The sequence below is a fragment of the Macrobrachium nipponense genome, chromosome 47, assembly GCF_015104395.2.
Source record: "Macrobrachium nipponense isolate FS-2020 chromosome 47, ASM1510439v2, whole genome shotgun sequence".
NCBI classification, from domain to species: Eukaryota; Metazoa; Arthropoda; class Malacostraca; order Decapoda; family Palaemonidae; genus Macrobrachium; species Macrobrachium nipponense.
This window is the reverse complement of record NC_087222.1, coordinates 17,051,685-17,064,385: the sequence shown is the minus strand read 5'-3', so window position 1 is coordinate 17,064,385 and position 12,701 is coordinate 17,051,685. Positions and strand designations below refer to the sequence as shown.

The window sequence follows — 12,701 nt, the reverse complement described above, 5'->3', positions numbered from 1 at the left end:
ATGATTCAACCACCCAGTGATAATAACACGAAATAAAAGCTATTCTCCCGTCTGCTTAAGCAAGTCTCCCCTTTCTCCCTCATCTTATTTCGTTAACTCTTCTACGTGGGAAAGAATCAATGCTCATACAAACAACCAAATGACTTCTTTAGGCCCGTGCTAAAGTAGATTCTGAGTGGTTGGCTCGAGTTCCTCTCTGGGCAAGAAAGCGCTATGCCATGAATGGCAGGCGGATGGTTAGGTCGCCCACAGGTTGGGGGTTGGGTGTGTGTCTGGGTGAATGACCGCTGATCAAAACATAAGGTTGCTTGTACCTATTCTTTCTCTACTTCAGTGTTGTAAAATGATATCGCTTTGTGTCTTGATTCACTACAGATTATATACTTTATTCTTTTGTTTTGGTACTACAAAAAATGAATATATTTTCTTGATGCTACTGCATTTCTTTAAGCAAAATTCTCTGACTTAGGTAACAGGTTTCTGTCTCTGCCTTTGGAGGTAATTTCTTTATAGGGTACAGCTTGCCTAATTCTAGCCTACTTTCCTATTATCCTACCACGTGGTAGCTGCAGTAGAGAGAGAGAGAGAGAGAGAGAGAGAGAGAGAGAGAGAGAGAGAGAGAGAGAGAGAGAGAGAGAGAGAGAGAGGCTTGGGAAAAAATCCTCTGCCCGCACCTAGCTAATTGTAACTTCCATCACTAATACAGAACTTTTTAACCCATGATAGACTATGCAAACGGAGCCTGGCACTGACTCTTGGACAAATTACTCTCCTATCTACCTGATGCTGTTACGTGGTAGCAATGAAAAAACAAGCAAATGTTAGTTTATTTGTCTCTCTCAGGGTAAATTAAATGTTGGCATGCAGTTCCCTAAAGATTTTCCTAACTCTAACTAAAAGAAAGATGGCAGCCAGAATTTTGTTTTCACTCTAACAATAGATACAGTAGTACCTCAGACTTCAAGCTTAATTCGTTCCAGAAGGCTGTTTGAAATACAATATGTTCGGAATATATGAAACAAATATCCCATAAGAGGAATCAGGATATTCGTTCCAGTCAACCCAGAAAGTCCCCCTTTTCACATTTTTTCCCATTATTAATGTGTTCAAAAGCTATTTTAAGGGTGAAAAGTAATAAAACAGTACATTATATGATTTCTGTACTAGACTCGCCCATATTGAATTATCCAGTCCTGACAAATTAACCAGTTTTGATGTAACATCTTTATTTACTAAAGTTCCAGTTGTATAAAAAGAATTGTAAGTTCACACTTACAGGTAATATTTATAAACAAATATTTGGTATGGCTATGGGTAACCCTCTTTCGCCACTTTTGTCTAATGTTTACGTGGAGTTTTTTGAGTCTAGACTTATTCCAAGAAATTTATTGTCTTAGGTGTTTTGTGTTAAATATTAGATGACTGTTTTTGTATTGTAAAAGAAAATGTAAGTATTCCTGACTTCTTGCATACAATTAATAATCTTGTACCATCTAGAAAAGTCTTTATAGAATAGTAGAAAAAAATAATGTATACCATTTTTGGATGTCTTAATTGTTAGAAATAACACCAGTTTTTGCTTTGAAGTATATAGGAAACCCATTAATACTAGTTTGTGATATATCCATTTTTACTCCAACCATGCTAAACAAATGACGGTGTCAATATTTTCAGGTCTGTATATTAGAACATTCAGAATTTGTAGTCCTGAATTTTTGGAAGATGAGTTTAAAATCATTGATAAAATAGGAAATTCATTATGTTACCCCAATATTTTTTGGAACTTTGTAAAAATAAATTTAAAAAACATATTACAATCAAACTAGTGGTAACAAAGAACTTAGGAATATTCTTTATGTACCATTTCATCCTAAGTACTGTACTCATTTTGAAAACAATTGATACTAACTAATATTTAAATATAATAATATTGTATACAGTATTCCTTGTAAAGAATGTAATAGAATTTATGCAGGGCAAAGATTGTAAGATCTAAAGGTAAGATGTTCTCAGCACATATATGCTGTATCAAGAAGCTTAACGATAATGGCATTGCGGATCATTGGCCTAAGACAGGCCATGCTATTAACTGGGATAATTCCTCAATAATTTACAGGGTCAAAGATCAATGTAAAAGGAATCTGTTGGAGTCCGTTTTCATTGAAGCCACGTCAACAACGAATTTTTCCTTGTCTCATTTGCTTAAAGAACACACCACCCAGAATAACAAACTGTAACCCGGCCCCTATTTTTGTTTTTTGCATATAAAGTTCTGTCATCTTCTTTTATATTCAGTGTGAACTTGAAAATGTAGAATAAACTGCAAAAGTCATTGTTCCAAGTTTCCAGTATTCACTCACCTTTCTACTGGGAATTTAAGGATATTCTCAAGCATGTGTGCCTTCATGCTAAATTGGGTATATATACAGGCAGTCCCCGGGTTACGACGGGGGTTCCGTTCTTGAGACGCGTCGTAACCCGAAAATCATCGTAAGCTGGAACGACGTTTGGAAATATGTTCTTAAACTAATAAAAAGTTATAAAAACCTTATTGTAATCCTTTGGTTACACTACATGTTGTTTCCTGTAGTTTTTAAATTGTTACAACCGGGAGTTATTTACACAAAAAATGCTGGGTTCTTGGAAGGTAAAAATCTATTGTAACTCTGGTGTTAACATTCTTGAAGTTTTATGTACAACCTGGAGTGATTTTGCCAAATCTTGAGGGCTACAAGAACAGTTGATTACTATTTACGTATCATACAGCTAATTAAAGTAAACGTATCTTTAAATAGGCTTATATATTAGTATCAACAAAACATTTCCTGGCATGAGTCAGAGGCTGTTTAATGAAACAAACACTCCTCTGTCCTATCTGTTCAGAAAATAAACGTTACGTCAATCCCCGAGACCATTGTTGCCAAGACGTCTCTCTCTCTCTCTCTCTCTCTCTCTCTCTCTCTCTCTCTCTCTCTCTCTCTCTCTCTCTCTCTCTCTCTCTCTCTGATCAAATTACACTGGAACCTTGACGTACGATTGCCCTAATATACGAATGTTTTGAGATACAACAGAAAATTTGCGAAAAATATATGCTTTGATATTACAACGAAATATTTGAGATACGATTTTACGATGTGATAGTTGTATAGGCGACCGATAAATGGCGTTCAGTCTGTTTGTTGGTGCTGCATCGTTAACACGTCGTTGTTTAGTTCGTTGTATTTGTGCCTATTTTTCGTGTTATTTTGTCTATTTTATTATTAACCATGGGTCCCAAAGCTAAAGACAAAGCAGGTGATAAGAAAAAACCCAAGAAAATTATTTCGATGGAAGCGAAACATGAAATTATAGCAAAGCATGAACGTGGCGATCGTATCGTCGATTTGGCAAACGAGTATGGTCGAAATCCTTCTACAATATCCACGATCATCAAGCAGAAGGAAGCTATAAAAACCTTCCAAAGGCATCACCATTATTTCTAAACTACGAACGGATTAAAAAATATAAATAAAAATTAGTTTAGCAATGTTATTTCATTTGTGTTTATTACGTAGTTATTAGTGTACATACGTAAATAAAAAGAGAGCAAATTGTTCCCTGCCACCCTTCCCTACCTCCTCCCCCTGCTGGCCTCACGTCATCTTTCGTTGTGATAAGTAAAATTCCTTTCTTTTTTTAATTGTGTGTTATTACTCGTTTATTTGTGTATAAATTGTGTATATTATATGTAATTTAGCTGTGTTTAGGTATGGTTTCATAGCGCTAGAACGGATTAATACATATTACATTATTTTAAATGGGAAAAAATGCTTTGAGATACAACTGTTTTGATATACGACGATGGTAACAGAACAAATTAAATTCGTATGTCAAGGTTCCAGTGTACTGGATAATGTCTCTTTGGATACTTCATATCTTTAAATAGGCTTATATTATTAGTATCAACAAAACATTTACTGGCATGAGTCAGAGGCCGTTTAACGAAACGAACACTTCTCTGTCCTTAACTCGGAGCGTCGGGAAGACGCCTCTCTCTCTCTCTCTCTCTCTCTCTCTCTCTCTCTCTCTTCTCTCTCTCTCTCTCTCTCTCTGATCAAATTACTGGATAAATGTCTCTCTTTGGATACTTGGAATTTGCGTTGTAATCTAACCAGAAACTTCGTTTTGTTATTATTACTGGAAACAAGCAATGATTTTTTCATTATTTGCGCTTTTGGACTGTTATATGTAAACTTTGCGCACCGCAAGCTAGTATGTATTCATTCGCTCGGAAACTAGTTCCGCATATGAGGTGTCACTAAAAAACATAGAAAAATACGACATAAAAAGTGTTGAAAATCATCATAACCTCAAAATATTTGTTGTAATCTAACCAGAAACTTATTTTTATTAATATACTGTGCTAAACTATAAAGGATTTTTATCATAGTATGTGTTTTTTAAAAGTGTCGTTAACTCGGAGCGTCGGAAGCGTCAGCGTTGTAACCTCGGAACAAGCGTCGTAACCCAGGACGGATTTTTCCATGAATATTTAAGAAAAAGCGTCGTAACCTCGGAACGTCGGTAAGCCAGAACCGTTCGTTAAAGGCCGGGGACCGCCTGTATATATAATATATATATATATATATATATCTATATATATATATATATATATATATAATATTATATTATTATATATATATATATAGATTAATATATTAATCTATATATATATATATACGATATATTATATACACAATCAAATAAAGCAACTACATAATTACATTACATAAATGTATGGTCCCCACCCCCCGCTGATAATCTTTCCTTTAATATTCTTTAAGCGTTGGTTGCATGAAAACCTTGTCGATCGCATCTGAAAAAACCATGCTCTTTGAGATGTTCATTACCTGCCTCTCTTTATTAAGGCTGATTCCATCATTTGACTCTTGTACTGGCAGTTGCTGCTATAAATTATATGTGACAAATTCCAGTTTATTCTATGGTTATGTTCATTTATATGGTTGAAAATAGCTGAGTTCTGAATATGTTCATTTATATGGTTGAAAATAGCTGAGTTCTGTTGTCCATATCTAACTGATCGTCTGTGTTGCATTATCTCTGGGGAAGTGATTTTCCTGTAAATCCTATGTAAGATTGGTCACAGTCCTGGCATGGAATTTCATAAATCCCTGTTGCCTTGGGGAATGTCTTTTGTTGGATGTTAATATGGGATTTGGCTAAGGTGTTTGGGTAAGTAAATGCAAAAGGGTTAGATTTTCCAAGAGTCTGAGTCACTGTTTTAATCCTGTCCAGGTGAGGAATTTTTATTTTATTGTTGGGTGTCTCTTTGGTCTTGTTTTGAGGGGGTCGGTAGAAAATTATGTTTGCTTTGTGAATTGCTTTCTCAATTATATGGTTAGGATACTTTAAAGATGAAAGTTTTTGCGAATTCAGCAATGTTCTTAAGAGCCTTATGAAAAAGTTCCCCAGATTTCCTGGAAAAAGAATTTGAACTAATTCGCAAACAACTTTCGTTGCTGGTTTCATTCACCTTCACATCAATATTCTGGATCTCAAGGTGGTATATCAACAATACAACTGTACAGTATTGGTGCAGGTCAACAAGCAGACGAATTACATTCCCTTCTGCTACACATGTTGGTGGTGCAGGTTCGCGAGTGGGCAGCAGCACACTCAGTAGATCTGTCAGTCGGGTAAATCCTGGGGAACCAGAACAGAGCGGCAGACGTGCTCCGTTGCCAGGGTCCAGACATAGGGCCTCTTTGCAACCTGGCACAATGTAAAGCTCCTGGTGTTCTGTTCTTTTGTGCCAGGGGCAGTAATAGGAGAGGCTTTACAACACCCATGGGACAATCTCCAAGGCCTACACTTTTCCTCTATTTTGTCTGATTCATTGGGTGATCAACAGGGTCATGCCACCCCTAATCTCAGGATGACCCTGCTAGCTCCCAAGTGACCACATGCTGAGTGGTATCTGGACCTGCTAGCTCTACTTTCCTGGGTACCAAGAGAGATTCCCCCTTGGCACAACCTGCTGTACCAGCCGCTCATAGAGGTATCGCCAGGCTGTGAGAGAACTGTCACTTCATGCCTGGAGACTATCCACCATCTCCTGTGAGCTAGAGGTTTTTTCTCGTCACACAATGACCAAGATTTCTGGATACCTTTGTAAATCTTCAGCAGCTGTGTACTAGGGGAAATGGGTCGTCTTCTGTGATTGGTGTCATTGATGGGATATCTCTCTGGTAGGATCTCCTCTTCAGCAGGTAGCAGACATTCTTGTCTTTCTTCGCTGTCACAGCTGTCAGGAGCTACAGAGTTGCCCTTGGATTAATCCTTTGCTTAAAGAGTGTCAATTTCTCTTTCTTGTGGAGATCTCCATGCTGTTGAGAAGCTTCAAACAGTTTTGCCCTCCCTGGGAATTCAGTCCCCTGAGTGGGATGTGACTCTTGCCTTACAGAGCCTGACTTGTGCACCCTAGCCTTTACGAGAGTCGTCAGACAGGGATCTGACCTTCAGGATTGTGTTCTTGCTTACCTTGGCATTGGCAAAGAGATTTTGTGAACATCATGGACTTTCCTTCGATGTTGAACACTAGAAGGGATGAGGATCTGTCACGCTCTAGTTCAGGGGTTCTCAAACTCCTTAATTCCTCGACCCAATGAAGTTTTAATTTTTCTATCGACCCCCTAGACTAGCATTAAATAATTCAAGAAAAGAAAAAAAAAGTAAAAACACCAATGTCAAATCCAATTTGAGAATTATTAGTTTAGTACTTGAAATGCAGTATGATAAAAATATAACACATAGTAAGAAAATATATTCAGAACTTTAGATATTTGAGTATATGTAATTTAATTCACTGACCCGTAAGTTATTCATCGACCCTTTTGACCCCCTGACTATTCATCGACCAGGTCCTATTAACCCTTGGGGGTTGATATTGACCACTTTGAGAACCCCTGCTCTAGTTTGTCCCAGAATTCGTAGCAAAGACTCAGAATCCGTCGGTCCCTGACACCATATTCAAGTTCTTTTTGATCCCCTTCATAGAGGACTTTGCTGGTAGTGATCAAGACAATATGCTACTGTGTCCAGTTCGAGTGTTGTGGTGCTATCTAAAGAGATTTTGACATCTCCGTCCTCAATGTCGATGACGCTTTGTTAGTACTGGCTCGACCAAGGAAGAGGTGTCCAAGAAAATGGTTTCTTTCTGGAGTTGTGAGAAAATCAAAGGAGCATACTCTACTTCTGACAAGGTAGATAAGAGTACTTTCTGAGTAAGAGCTTAGAAGGTTGGGGGCATGGTCTGTCCCTCGCATTCTGGAAGAACCTGTCAGTTCTAATAGTACTAAGGGTGGGAGTGTGTTCAGGAAAGACCACATTCACATCCTTCTACCTTCGGGATGTTGCCCATGGGTCCATGGACACCTTTTCCTTCCTGTGATGTCTGCTTAACAAGTTGTGTAGCTCACCCAGCTCCCCTAGAGGGACAGGTAGCATCTCGCCTAAGGTGTTCTGAGTTACAAAGAGAGTGTGTGAGTGAGTGACTGGCCTCCTCCTCCCTTTCTCTTTTTATACCCTTCCTCACCTGTAGGGCAGAGGGAAGGTTGGCAAACCGTTATATGCTAAATGGGTGTGCGATGCAGGTGAGCTAAATAACTAAGTACTGTGCCCTGTCTATAATCTAGAAGTCTGTAGATTAATAGATGAATGTCCATCCCCTCTCTCTAGCAAAGGGAGAGAGGGACTGACAATAAAGCAAAACACTATAGGTTCCTCCAAAACCTTTTTGAATCAATGAAGCTATACATTACATGCCCATTAATTCGAAAGGCCCAGAAGTCTGACAGCTGACATCACATAAGCTCAACATGTCAGTTGCACGGGACTCCTTCCTCTGCTCTACATGACCAGGAAGGAGGCCCTGGTGAATTGAGGTACCAGTCACTTCAGAGATTTACTCAGAATCCTTCCACCAACAAGTAATTCTCCATATGTAAAGACCGTAGGATTCTATTTGTTAAGAACAATCTATCAACATTGCCCACCTCGAGCCACCCCTCATTCTACTACCTGAGCCAAAAGGTTAAAGTGAAGCATAAGGATAGGAGTGGGTGGGACTCCCACCCTACTGTTGATAGTTAACCAGTTTATTTAAAGTTAAACAGCTGTTTTCCCAGCTTGCACTGCAATTATAGCCATATGTAAAGACCTTCAGGTTTGTATATTAGGAAAAATACAAAGTACTTTAAAAAAAATTGTAATCATTCCACTTTTGCAGCATTGAAAACCAAAAAGGCTTTTTAATGTATTCATTTTATTTATGTATGCATACATTCATGTAGATTTTGGTAGGGCTGCAGTTAAATGCGAATATATTGCCAAGTCGCAACCCATGCATATGCAGATACACTAATCGAGGAAATGCTGTAATATGAAATTTTCATAGGTATGCAAACCAAAACCTTATATCATCTACCATCAAAGCCACCCCTCTTTGTTCATCAGGCCAAAACAAGAAGTGTTCGGTGATGGCATATGAGTGAGGGGAATTCCCTTACTCACTCTTTTTAACCATCAGTTAACCCATTTCCAACATGAATTGAAAGATTCTCCTTCATAAAAAGCTCTGGTTCATTTAGTTCTGAAAACAATGTCATATTTGAAGAAATGTAGCAGCACATACCTTCCAAGACCGTCATCAGTGTCGCTGGTCATATTAGCTACTCATGCATTGTATCCACAATAACAATCAGTGAAACTAATTTGAAAACTTTCATCTCTCTTCAAATTACTACTCAATTTACCCTTACTATTTTTTCTTATTATTATCTACCGCATCTGTGGAATAATATGGTGTTATGTATAGCTGGGTCACATATAATTAAGCATTTGCTGTGTACTGTACCCTTCCTGCTGTTACCCCACAAAACTCTTATGCTGGTCTCTTGCATTTTCTATTCTTGGCCTTTGAATTTTTAATAAGATATGTTCATAAGTAATTTATATTGTAATGTCAAGCTAAGAAGGTTTACAGATGCGAGGTGGTGCTGGGCAGTCATAATTTAACTGTTAATCTGTTGTTGCATTGTTGCCTCAGGAATGTTTTGATGCTGTGTCTGGACAACGTTTGGTAGGATTGTATTCATGTTTGGATAGAACTATCAAATGCACGCTTTGTTAATCGGCCTGAGACCTTTATGAGAACCTGAATTGAATTTGATTTATTAATTTGCTGCTTCAGTTCTGGCATTATGTTTCCTAATTCTGTGTTACATTCATTTAATTTCAGATTCTCCCTCAGAAGAATCTTCCTTCCTTCGTCAGTTTTGATTAGCATCAGGATTTTGGGAAAATGCATGTTGTTTAATGGTACTACATGGAACATTACCAATAGCAACTCTTAAAGTGTTTGAGACAACAGTGAATCATTGTACGTGCATTTAACAAATTTAAACAATAAGTAAAAGTTGTTTTGAATATTAGATTCATACATCAGCAGTGAAATCTGGTTATAGTCCTTCAAGATATTGAATTTCATTTCTAACAGATTAATTGAGTAATTATTTGTAAAGAATTCTGTGATAAGAGTAGTGAATTGAACATATTGTCATTACAGAACAGGACAGGACATAAGGCTAAAATGAATCCAGAACATTCTTTAGAATTTCCTTTGAAAAGTGAAACTGAAGGTGCATTATCACTACCTTCCATAAATCAAGAAAACAGCAACTTGGCTGCCTTTAGTGGAACCAGTGATGAAGACTTTTTGTCCCTGGATCCATTGATGGACATCAAAATAGAGCCAGAGGAATTCTATGAGTCTAATGAAGATGATGAATATTCATATGAAATGAATTCAACAGTGAATGAAAAACATCCACAAACTTGCAAAAAGGAAGTAAAACAAGAAAGAAGAAATAGTCACAATGGAGAGAAGCCTTTCAGATCAACTGACTGTGAGAAAGCATTTTGCGAGAAAATTAATCTTACAAATTATATCACAAATCCTACCAGCAATAAATTCATATGCAGTGACTGTGGGAAAGCATTTTCCTTGAAACATAATCTTATAGTTCATATGAGAATCCATACTGGAGAGAAGCCATTTATGTGCAAGGAATGTGGGAAAGCATTTTCTCAGAAACCACATCTTACAAGTCATATGAGTATCCATACAGGAGAGAAGCCATTCATGTGCAACATATGTGGGAAAGCATTTCCAAGGAAAGATCATCTTACATATCATATAAGAATCCACACTGGAGAGAAGCCATTCATGTGCAAAGAATGTGGGAAAGCATTTTCCCATAAATCAAATCTTACATATCATATGAGATTGCATACTGGAGAGAAGCCATATATGTGCAAGGCATGTGGGAAAGCATTTTCCCAGAAATCAGGTCTTTCATGTCATATGAGATTGCATACTGGAGAGAAGACATATATGTGCAAGGAATGTGGGAAAGCATTTTCCCAGAAACCAGGTCTTACAAGTCATATGAGTATCCATACTGGAGAGAAGCCATATATGTGCAATGAATGTGGGAAAGCATTTTCCCAGAAACCAGGTCTTACAAGTCATATGAGATTGCATACTAGAGAGAAGCCATATATGGTGCATGAATGGGGGAAAAGCATTTTCCCAGAAAACCAAGTTTACAAGTCATATGAGATTGCATACTGGAGAGAAGCCATTCATGTGCAATGAATGTGGGAAATCATTTTCCCATAAATCAAATCTTACACGTCATATAAGGTTGCATACCGTAGAGAAGCCATTCATGTGCAAAGAATGTGGGAAAGCATTTTCCCTGAAATCAACTCTTACAGATCATATGAGAATCCACACTGGAGAGAAGCCATTCATGTGCAACGAATGTGGGAAAGCATTCTCCCAGAAATCACATCTTAGATGTCATATGAGGTTGCATACTGGAGAGGAAAAAGACACAACATGATCAAATAAACTAGTTAAGGCAGAGATCTCTCAAATGACCAACTATATGAGAGATCAAAATCGCTCACAAAATCTCAAGAAAATAAGGAAAATAAAGAAAAAATACAGAATAGGGGATGAACATATGAGTGGGAAACTGGCAGAACACCAAGCCAATATAAAGGCCCTAGCTGCACAAATAGGAAACAAACAACAGAAGATAACAGTAAAACAGATAAATAGGGAGTTTGGTGACAATCCAAAGATTGTGTATAGAAAGATGACGAAAGAAACAGTGTAGGTACGAACACCACTGAGCAAGAAAGACCTAGAGAGATTTTGGAAGCCACTGTTTGAAGACCCCAGACAACACCAAGAGAATTCATGGATTGACACCATTAGGCAGAAGAACAGCTAGAAACAGCAAATACCACCAATCAGGTTCACCATAAAAAAAGTAACAAAGACAATAAAAGAATATAATAATTTCAAGATAACAGTAATAGACAAGATCCCAAATTTCTCTCAAAAAAGATCACAGCTCTACACCACATTTATATGCAAGCCTTCTCAAGAATAGTAAGAGGAGAAGAAGAATCACCAGAGTGGCTCACAACAAGAAATACCAACCTTCTCCCTAAAAGCTCCGTGGCTGAGCTCCCAAACAAATATAGGGCCATCTGCTTCCTACCAACAACCTACAAATGGCTCACATGAGTCATCGCAGACGAGATCTGTGAACACCTAGATCAAGTCAAATATATGGAAAAAGAACGAAAGAGATGCACAAGAAACAAACTAGGCACTAAATATCAACTGCTAATAAACAAAACAATATTAGAAGATTGCAAGAAAAGACAAAGGAATCTTAATATGGGTTGGATAAATTACAAGAAGGCACACCTGGATACTCAAATATTTGGAACTATATAACATCAATAAGGAAATAAGTTCTTTCCTGGCAGTACAGATAAGTGGAAGACCACTCTCTCTAAAATAGCACTGAGGGCCAGATAGTAATTCCAGACATAAAAATTCAAAGAGGAATATTCCAGGGTGACAGCCTCTCACCACTTCTCTTCTGCTTGAAGACAAGAATTTACACTAGACAGAAACTGTTTGCTTAATCTCTGTCCAGGTAGTTTTTATTTCATGATTTTATTTAACTTGACTTATTGCTTTGTCTGTTTGAATGAAGGTGTCTCAAAAGGTGTGTGAAAAACTCATGTTAGAAAGAAGTCATATCCTTGTATCTGCACTTAGTTTCCAAGAAGTCTTTTTTTTTTTTTTTTTTTTTTTTTTTTTGTATTAGGTTTCATCTTAGAATGAATGTGTTAACTCAAGAAAGATGTCATTCTTGTATCAAAATGCACAAGCAAAGTCACTCATCAGAGAGGATATTCAGTTGCACTGACAGATTTGTTAATGTTTTGCACCCCAAAGTAAGTTGCACTTGATGTGGAGATGATTATTGTGAACTTGGCTGCAAAATCTCTAGAAAAAAAAGGCAACAGCAACCTAAGGGGCGATAAAAAGATCCAGTTCATGACCATCATCATTGCTGTTACTCAAAGAGGAGAAGGAGAATCTGGAGGGTCTCAGTGAAAATGCAGATGAAGGCTCTTCATTTGCCGATTCTTTATTAGAAGTCAAGGCAGAGCCAAAGTATTTTGGCCAGAGTGAATTTGATGCAAAATGGTTGTTTAACCTTTATGCAAAGGTGAAATAAATGACTTTTAGTTTTTTCTCTCAATTT

General features: G+C 37.5%; 1 pseudogene; it reads left to right on the top strand.

Moving 5' to 3' along the window:
• The window catches only part of LOC135204737 (zinc finger protein OZF-like), a 500,203-nt pseudogene extending 488,088 nt beyond the window's left edge, over window positions 1-12,115 (top strand).
• Window positions 12,116-12,701: the final 586 nt, after the last annotated feature.